Below are 11,205 nucleotides of genomic sequence, written 5' to 3' on the forward strand. Positions count from 1 at the left end.
CGAAGGTGGCCCCTCTTCGCTAGAGGAAGGGGCTACTACTGTTTCCTCTATGGGTAGTGAAGGTGGCCCTTTTTCGATTCAGGAAAGGGCCCATATTGTCTCCTCTATGGGTAGTGAAGGTGGTCCCTTTTCAGTTCAGGAAGGGGCCCATACTGTCTCCTCTATGGGTATTGAAGGTGGCCCCTCTTCGGTAGAAGAAGGGGCCCATGCTGTCTCCTCTATGAGTAGTGAAAGGGACTCGTGCTGTCTCTATAAGCAGTGAAAGGGGCCCCTCAGTAGAACAATAAGGAGCCCATACCGTTGCACTATCACAGGGGTCCTCAAACTTTTTAAACAGGGGGCCAGTTCACAGTCCCTCAGACTGTTGGGAGGCCGGACTATAGTATAAAAAAATATGAACCTATGTACACATCTTAAGTGCAAAAAAATAGGAAAAACCAATACAATATTTAAAATAAAGAACAATTATAATCAACATAAACTTATTAGTATTTCACAGACTCCCCTCATCACAGAACCCCTCCCCAACACAGAACCCCTTCATCACGGAACCCCCCCCCATCACAGATTCCTCTCCATAACAGATCCCCCCATCAAAGATTCCCCCCATATTAGGCCCCCCAACACAAAGCCCCCAATAACTGACCCCCGATCACAAAGCCCCCCCAACACAAACTCTTCTATATCACAAAGCCTGTAATAACAGACCCCCCACCACAAACTCCTCTCCATCAAAAAGCCCCCATAACAGATCCTCCCCATCATAAAGCCCCCCATCACAAAGCCCAGAATAACAGCCCCCCTCCATCATAGTGTTGCTCACGAATATTCGCATTGCGAATATTCGACTCGAATATAGCATATTCGAGAAATCGCGCTATATTTCGAATTTCGCGGTGAATATTCGCAATTCCGAATATTCGCATTTTTTCAATTTGATTTTTAAAACAGATCACATCCTATCGACGTCTAAAAGCATTGCTGGTATGATTAGAGACCCTGGGCCGAGTAGCTAAGCTGAGGCGATCCTATTATGTTGCCAAATTGAAAAAAAAAAAATTGCGATTTTTCGCTATTGCGAATGCGAAAATGATTGCGAATTTTCGATAACTGTGGTAGGAGAACTCTGATTGTCTCTGATGCAAAAGGGGGGGGCTTTGTGTATGTGTATGTGTATGTTATGAATATTTGTATGTTTGATATTATTATTTTTTGTAAGAAGGAAAAAATTGCGCATACCTTAAAAAAGGGGAGAATACAGCAGCAACTCAAAAATGTTATACAACATAAATTAATACAAGACAGAAAATGGAGTCGCTCTACAAGAATAAAAAATATGTCTAGTGACAAGACATGTGGGCAAATTATAAAATAAGCAAGCGCAAATAACTTGTGAAATACACAGTGAAACAAATATATAAAGAAATATAGTCCCAATAATAGAAAAATAATCTTTCATAAAAATGTCTTTGATATGTGAAGTGAAAAAAAGTCCAAAGCATGCTGCATGAACGTGTTCAATCTTCAAGGTGTTTGATTGACAAACGGCTGTGACAGATGGATAGAGTAAAGAATCACCACCAATGCAAAACACTTTTTATTTTCTATTGTAAAATATCAAGAATATTCTGAGCCAATCAGAGTGCTCCTTCCGCATTTGCCGAATATTCGCAATTATTTTGTATTGTAAAATATCAAGAATATTCTGAGCCAATCAGAGTGCTCCTTCTGCATTTGCCGAATATTCGCAATTATTTTGTATTGTAAAATATCAAGAATATTCTGAGCCAATCAGAGTGCTCCTTCTGCATTTGCCGAATATTCGCAATTATTTTGTATTGTAAAATATCAAGAATATTCTGAGCCAATCAGAGTGCTCCTTCCGCATTTGCCGAATATTCGCAATTATTTTGTATTGTAAAATATCACGAATATTCTGAGCCAATCAGAGTGCTCCTACAGCATTTCTCGAAATTGCGCAATAAATATCGCATTCGCATGTTGCGATATTTCGATAAAATATCACGAATATTCTGAGCCAATCAGAGCGCTCCTCCAGCATTTCTCGAAATTGCGCAATAAATATCGCATTCGCATGTTGCGATATTTCGATAAAATATCACGAATATTCTGAGCCAATCAGAGTGCTCCTACCGCAGTTATAAAAAAATCGCAATTATTTTCGCATTCGCAATAGCGAAAAATCGCAATCATTTACTTTCGATAAAATATCACGAATATTCGAATTTAGCGAATATATCTCGAATATTCGAATATATATTCGAGATATATCGCGAAATCGAATATGGCATATTCTGCTCAACACTACTCCATCACAGACCCCCATAACATATCCCCCATCACAGACTCCTCTCCATCAAAGATTCCCCCCATCAAAAGCCCCCATAGCAGATCCCCCATCACAGACTCCCCCAATCACAAAGCCCAACCAACACACAAACTCCTCTCCTCACATAGCCCCCCATAACAGACCCCCCCCCCCCCATCACAGACTTCCCCCTATCACAGATCCCCCCATCGATATTACACTGCTGCCCCTTCTATAACATCCCAGCAATCCGCCTGTCTGCTACCTCAATCACACAAGACGCAAAGTATGGCAATTCCGGACAAAGGGCGGGAGTTTGTTAGTGAAAGGTAGGTGTTTGATTGCTGAAACTGCCCCGCTGCTTAACTCAAAAGACCCACCTTTTGTCCGGTCCTGTCGTGTTTCTCATCTTGTGTGATAAAAAGGTAGCAGAGGGGAGAGGATTTGCTGCGATATTAAAGGGGCAGTCCGCGGGCCCGGAAAATCACATTGGCGGGCTGGATGCGGCCCGTGGGCCGTAGTTAGAGGACCCCTGCTATCACAATGAGAGAGGCCCCTCACCAGTACAGGAAGGAGCCCATACTGTCTCCTCTTTGGGTAGTGAAGGTGGCCCCTCTTTGGTACAGGAAGGGGCCCATACTGTCCCCTCTATGGATAGTGAAGCTGGTCCCTCACTAGCACAGGAAGGGGCCTATACTGACTCCTCTATGGGTAGTGAAAAGGGCCCCTCTTTGGTACAGGAAGATGCCAAAACCCTCTTCTCTATGAGCTGTAAAAGGGGCCCCTCACCAGTACAGGAAGAGGCTTATACTGTGTTCTCTATAGGTAGTGAAGGTGACCCCTCACAGTACAGAAATGGGTACATACTGTCTCTTCTATGGGTGATGAAAGGACCCCCTCATTGGTACAGGAAGGTACCCATACCGTCTTCCCTATTTGCAGTGAAATGGGCCCCTCACCAGTTCAGGAAAGGATTCATACTGCCCCTCTATGAACAGTGAAAGGGGCCCCTCACTAGTACAAGATGGGACCCATGCTATCATCTCTATAGGTAGTGAGGGTGGCCCCTCAACAGTACAGGAAGGGACCCATACTGTCTCCTCTATGGGTAGTAAAAAGGGCCCATGCTGTCTTTTCTATGGGTAGTGAAAAGGGCCCATGCTGTCTTCTCTATGGGTAGTGAAAAGGGCCCATGCTGTCTTCTCTATGGGTAGTGAAAAGGGCCCATACTGTCTTCTCTATGGGTAGTGAAAAGGGCCCATGCTGTCTTCTCTATGGGTAGTGAAAAGGGCCCTTTCTGTCTTCTCTATGGGTAGTGAAAAGGGTCCATACTGTCTTCTCTATGGGTAGTGAAAAGGGCCCTTTCTGTCTTCTCTATGGGTAGTGAAGGTGGCCTCTCACCAGAACAGAAAGTTCCCCTAATGTTTTTTCTATGGATAGTGAAGGTGGCCCCTCAGCAGTACCGGAAGAGGCCCATAATGTTCCCTCTACGGATAATGAAAGGGGCCCCTCACCAGTACAGGAAAGGGCCCATATAGTCTCTTCTATGGGTAGTGCAAGTGGCCACTGCAAAAACGCCCTAAAACGTTAGGGTCTTAGCGGTGTTTTACCAGCACATTGGGATTACAGATGAGGCTTCACTCGAATGAAACTCGAATAACGCTCGAAAAACACTTGAATAACGCTCGAAAAATGCCCCAGTGTGAAAGGGGCCTAAGCTTGCCTCCATCATCTGGCTGGGGGTTAGTCAACCAGAACAGCTTACTGAGGAGAAACAGGAAGTGAGAAATTCAGACAAAGAAAACAAAGAAAAAAACATTTAGAAGGGAAATCGAAGGAAAAGGTAAGTGAACCAACAATGCACTAGCTTAAAGCGGTTGTAAACCGCATAAACTTTTTTTTTTTTCCCCCAAACCTGCAATGCAAAAGGCATAATAGGCTAGTATGCACCGCATACTAGCCTATTATGAAATACTTACCTCGGAACGAGGTGTGTACCACTGGTCCACGCCGAGCAGGATGTCATCTTGCTCCGGCGTGTCTTCCGGGTATCGCCGCTCCAGCGCTGTGATTGGCTGGAGCGGCGATGACGTCACTCCCGCGCGTGCGCGCGGGAGATTTAAAATCGGCAGGGTCCGGCGATGCCGGTCCTTCAGCCGTGGATTCCCCCCTGCGCATGCGCCGCCCGCATTGCGGGGGTAATATCTCCTAAACCGTGCAGGTTTAGGAGATATTATCCTTACCTACAGGTAAGCCATGTTGTAGGCTTACCTGTAGGTAAAAGTCCAAATAGTGGGTTTACAACCACTTTAAAGGAACCTATTTAGAAAATACAAAACAAACCTTTACAGCCCCTTTAAGAGAAATAAAATCTCTTTTGCATTCAAGAAGTGTCTGGTGCCCAATGACTTTAACTACTGTGCACCCACTATGCCTCACAACCCACCATATACAGAAGGATGTCAGCTACCGTGTTTCTCCGAAAATAAGCCCGGGTCTTATATTAATTATGCCAACAAAAGACACAGTAGGGCTTATTTTCAGGGTAGGTCTTACCATGTAATGTGCTGTCTCTTCTCTCCCCCTCTCTCTCCCTGCCTGTCAGGAATCCCCAGTGTGAACTGAGTTAAAATGCTTGTACAATCCTATAATCCACTCTATTACAGTAGTATATAATGTACAATGTGTGCGTTTCTGTAATATAATTGTGCCAAATACATTTGTTATAGCGCCGCTCTGCACTTCTGTTACCCGCCAGAGCTCTCTTCCCCGCAATTATATTACAGAAACACACACATTGTACATTATAAACTACTGTAATATAGTGGATTATAGGATTTTACAAGCATTTTTAACTAGGGCTTATTTTTGGGGTAGGGCTTATATTGCAGCCCTCCTGGAAAATAACGCTAGGTCTTATTTTCAGGGTAGGTCTTATTTTTGGGGAAACAGGGTATCTTTGGCCCTGGAGGTTCTCATTGGACCAAAGAAGGCCTGGCACCTTGCTACATATATATATATATATATTGTACGGGGTTCTAAGTGGTTTTCTAGCAAAAAGGTTGATTTTTACATGTAGAAGAGAAGTGCCAGAATTGGCCCAGATGGGAAGTGGTAAAAGTGGAGTTCCACCCATTTTTTTATGTTTGTCTGTGCTGCATGCCCTAATCTCATAGTGTTCAGAATGGACAATTTTTATTTATTTTGTTGCTTGTAAATACCTTTATTTTGTAGTCCTTCATTACTTCCTCCTCCTTATTAGCCTAGGCTGTTAAGTCACAAGGCTATTCACAAGGGTTTCTGGGATAGGCATCATGTATCCCAGTAGTCCTTGCAAATAGCCTATTTGCATTGAGAAGGGGCGGCAACTTCCTCTGACACTCCCTTTGCTATGGAAACCTGACTGAAACCTATTACATCGCTTGTGCAGCACTGAGCATGTGCAAGATCTGCAAGGCTGAAATCCAGGAAGTCATACAGTCTGGCTTCATGATGCCCACACTTAAGATGGCCACAGTCTATTTCTAGATTATAAACTAACTAAATGCTCTAACAACCTAACAAAACGGACCTTAGTTTACAGACTAACTTTACTAGACTACATTAAGCTTGTGTATTACAGGGGTATTTATATTTAAAAAGTGAAATTGTGGGTGGAACTCCCCTTTAAGAAACAGGTTATTGATCAGGTTTACACTTTTTTCATGCAGATGTCACTGAGTTCACAGGCCTTCCTAAAAATACATTGAAAAACATAGGCAGGGAAAGATAGGTTATTGGTAAGGCCATGGTCTTCTAAGGTTAATGTCAATGAGTTCATGGTCCTTCCTAAAATAAATTGAAATACATAGGGAAGGAAAGAAAGATTATCGGGCAGGCTGCTGGCTTGTATGACCAATGTCATTAGGTTCAAAGCCTTCCTAAAATACATTGAAGTATATCCCATAGAGCTTATGAAGCACTTTTTTTTACTTTGTAGGACTTTATGTAAGTGTTTTTCTTCTTTTATGAGGTGATATTCCTGCTAAATATAATTTATAAAGACTCTGGATGGTGTGTGATGGATTATTATATACATTTATATTTGCTGCATTAATTATTTTGTAATTGATATTTGTTCCCATGTTTATCTGGTGCCAACGCATTGCGCAAATAGTAGGAGGAAACCTGGACACCTTGAGGGAATTCTACACCAAGAGATCAACATACATACTCTATGAAGATAGTATAGAAGAATTTAACAGACTGTTTACTGTGGTTAAATCATTAAATTATCTTTTTCACCTCAGGGAACCCCTGATAAAAGTTATTATATCTCCAGCCCATTGTACATTAGAATGATGAATAGGTTGCAGATATAATAATGGATACAATATTGTGTTACTAGGTATTTGAAACCCAGGACAGGTAATTTTTCCTACCATTCCTCAGTTCTAGGAACCATTATTTGTGAAATGTAGACCATAATTCATGAAAGGCAATAATAATGAAATTAAACAAATAATGAAGACCATCATAAGAGCCGCTTCACACTTAGGCCTAGTACACACGAGAGGATCGATCCGCGGAAACGGTCCGGATTTTAATCTCATGGTTGTACTAACCATGAGATCAAAATCCCCGCGGAATTCCCTCCGCGGTGACGTGTCGCACCATCGCCGCGATGATGACGCGGCGACGTGCGCGACGCTGTCATATAAGGATTTCCACGCATGCGTCGAATCATTACGACGCATGCGAGGGATGGAATCGGACGGATTGATCCGCTGAGTCTGTACAGACCAGCGGATCAATCCGCTGGACTGGATTCCAGCGGATAGATTTCTTAGCATGCTAAGAAATTTTGATCCGCTGGAAATCCATCCCCGGGAAAAAAAATCCACGGAAAAATATCCGCTGGATCGTACACACCAGGGGATCTATCCGCTGAAACCGGTCCGCGGATCAATTCCAGCGGATCGATCCTCTCGTGTGTACGGGGCCTTAGGCGGCACGACTTCGGGGGCGACTCCGCAAGGCGTTATGAAGACGACTTCAGAGGCAACCTGCAAAATTACCTCTGTATAGAAGTCAATGCAGGTCGCCCAGAGCCACTCCCGAAGTCGTACAAGAACCTTTTTCTAATTAGAACGGTTCTATTGCATAGAATGGGACGCGACTCACCCCGGTGTGAAACGGCACTTAACGGAACAGAGACAATAAAAACGATGGTTTTCCCTGACATTGGTGGTCAGAGTAAAAGGCACTTTCTTACATTGGTGGACAGTGTAGTGCTCCCATGCATTGTTTATGGTGCTAAAGGGACCCCTTACATTGATTACATTGGTGTTAAAGCCCCCCCACCCCCCTTTTTTTAAGGTGGTCAGTGGAAAAGTGCCTCCTTATATTGGGGTTCAGTGGGCAACAGAGTCCTTACATTGGCAGTCAGTGTAGAAGGACCTTCTTATATTAGGGGGTCAGTGGAGAAGGGCCAAGCCCACATTAGTGGTCAGTGTAGAAGGTGGTCTATGGAAAAGTGCCTCCTTATAATGGTTATTAATGTTGAAGGGCCAATTAGATTGACTGCTGGTGTCCCATGGAAAAGTTTCTCCTTATATTGGCAGTCATTGGAGAAAGGACTTCCTACACTTGTGGCCTGTGTAGAAGGGCCCCCTTACATTGCTGGTCGTGGTAGATGGGCACTCTTATATTGGTGGTCCATGGAAAGTGAAACTTTATAATGGTTGTCAGTGTTGAAGTGACCCCTTACATTGATGGACAGTGTACAAGGGTCCCTTACATTAGTGGTATGTGGAAACAAGTCTCCATATATTGATGGTCAGTGCAAAAAGGACCCATTACATTATTGGTCACTGGAAATTTGCCTCCTTATAATGGTGTTCAATGTAGAAGAGCCCCCTTACATTGGTGGTCCATGCAAAGTGCATTATTACACTAGTTGTCAGTGTTGAAGGGCCCCCTTACACTGGTGGTCAAGGGTAAGGTGACCCCTTATGTTGGTTGTCATTGAAGAAGGGGCCCTTATATTGGTGGTCACTGGAAATGTGTCTTTGTATATTGGTGTATAATGTAGAAGGGCCTCCTTACATTGGTGGTCATGGTAGCAGGGCACCCTTACAATAGTTGCAGATGGAAAGTGCCCCTTATATTGGATGTCATTGTTGAAGGGCCCCTTAATGGTTGGTGTAAAATTCCCTTTTATATTAGTGGCCATTGGAGAAAATACACCTTACATTAGTTGTCTGTGAAAACGTGCCTCCATACTGTATATTGATGGTCAGTGCAGAAGGACCCCTTACATTAGTGGTCACTGGAAATGTGCCTCCTTATATTGGTGTTCAATGCAGAAGAGCCCCCTTACATTGGTAATCCATGGAAAGTGCATCCTTACATTTGTTTTAGTGTTTGAGGGCCTCCTTACACTGGTGGTCAAGGGAAAGGTGGCCACATTCTCCCTTTCATTGGTAGCAGTGTTAATTTTGGCAGCAAATTTTCGATTTCGTTTTAGTCTTAGGACTAAAATGGCATTTTAGTTTTAGTCCCATTTTAGTCTTCTGCAATTGTTTTAGTTTCAGTCAACTAAATCTCCAGTACATTTTAGTCGACTAAAATCTCCAGTACATTTTAGTCGACTAAAATCTCCAGTACATTTTAGTCGACTAAAATCATTTTAGTTGACTAAAATCATTTTAGTCAACTAAGTGTAGTTAAATTGTAATGCATTATTTAAGCATTTCTCTACAATTTCCAAACTCTCTATATACTGCTGGAGTGAAAAATCGAATATGTTATTATTTATGTTATTGAGGTATCAACATGCACTACAGACTAGTGTTAATTTTGACATCAATAGGTGGATTCAAGTAGCCCGCCGCATCTTTGCGGCGGCGTAGCGTATCGTATTTACACTACGCCGCCGTAAGTTAGCTAGGCAAGTACTGTATTCACAAAGTACTTGCCTGGTAAATTACGGCGGCGTAGCGTGAATAGGCCGGCGTAAGCGCGCCGAATTCAAATGAGGATGTGGGGGCGTGTTTTATGTAGATTATCTGTGACCCGATGTGGTTGACGTTTTTTACGACGTATCTACTGATACGCCGGCCTAACTCTCTGTGAATCCACCTACAAGTTTCAATTTCGTTTTCGTCTAATGACGCGTACACATGACCATTATTCATGTCATTGGAAAAAACAATGTTTTTCTCGACGTGATTGCTCTCAAGCCTGCCTTGCATACACACGATCGTTTTCTTCCCCCCTCGTTAAAGTGTACACCCGACCATTTTTCACAACGTGGAAAACGACGACGTGAAAAACGACGAGAAAAAATAGAGCAGGTCCTAAATTTTTAACGCCCATTTTTCTCGTCGAGAAAAATGCTCTGGAGCCTACACACGACCGTTTTTCACGACCAATTAAAAAAATTGCATTTTTCTCGTCATGAAAAACGGTCGTGTGTACGCAGCATTAGTCTTTTGACTTAAATGGCATTTTAGTTTTAGTCCCATTTTAGCCTTTTGACTAAAATGCCGTTTTAGTCGTATTTCAATCATCTCAGTTGTTTTTGTTTTAGTCGTATTTTAGTAGACTAAATGGTATTTTAGGACACATCTACTTCACCAAGTACTATGTAAGTCTTTATTGCCTATTGTCACCATACTCCTGAGCCCTGGATGACCTCATCTGTTTGATTGCTTTTCTACTTCGTTTTACTACCTTAGGCTTCTATTGGCTTTTGACTTGTGAGGTGACAGTGGGAACACTGCAACAGATTTTTTTACCTTTTCACCAGCATCTATGCCACTACTGCTGGTGCCTTGTAGCACTGTGTCCATTGGGACTTTGGTCCTGGGACCCTCCTCTGATTCCTGTTTTGTACCCCACACAGGTAATCACCTTTAACTTGTTCCACACCCCGCTTTTTCCCTCCCCTTCCTCCCTTTCACCCCTCCACCTCCCCCCCTCCTTCCCTTTCCCTTCTTTTCTTTCCTCCTTCCCCTTCCCCCTCCCCTTTTCCCCTCCCCTTTTCCCTTTTTTCCTTCCCTCTCCCCCTTCTTCCTCCCTCTCTCTTTCCTCCCCCACCCTTCCCCCCTACCTTTCTCTCCCTTCTTTCCCTTTGCCCCCTCATCACATCCGTCACACCTATACCCCACCTTTTACACACTTGTTTGGTCTTGGTTCACATATTCACAACTGCACTCCCACTGCCCCCACTTCTAATATAGCCTATATTTATAGTCGCCTTAATATTTAGTTGATAGGTCCATTTCTGCATCCGCCCCCTTGGCCGCCGCGGGAGACATCCTGCTCTGTGGTTTTGGCGTCTGAGCTGACGGGATACTTGCTCCTAGGTAAGCGACACAGTCCTTATCCCCCAATGTTTATCAATGTATATATTTGTTCCTGTTGGTAGGTTGACCTACATGAACTTTTCTATATGTGTTTCAACCTGTTTATACCTTGTTTGTATATTAATTTGCAGAACTTCTCCTGATGAAGCAACGTATCTCGCGAAAACTAGTAGAGACCCCCTGTATCGTGACCCTTACATCCACCAGGATCTCCCCAAGGGGATTGTAGTTTCGGTGACACGTATGGTTGTCACAATATTTGTATTGTTTTTGTTGTTTTCATTATTTTTTTGATACTATGTTAATATATTTACCTATTTTTTGATATATTTACTCTCTTTGAGTCTATCTACTCAACTTGTACCGTAATAGTCCTATTGCCCGTTTTCTTTCAATTTTGGGCTTTTTTGGGTTTTTGGGGTCCCTTGAGCCCTACCTCTATTTAATTAAGTCTAGGATGTTGGCACCACTATTAACCAAATACTGTTTGTATTTTACCAAAGAGGCTAACAATTAATTCATAAA

The sequence above is a fragment of the Rana temporaria genome, chromosome 8 (assembly GCF_905171775.1).
Source record: "Rana temporaria chromosome 8, aRanTem1.1, whole genome shotgun sequence".
Taxonomy (NCBI): Eukaryota; Metazoa; Chordata; class Amphibia; order Anura; family Ranidae; genus Rana; species Rana temporaria.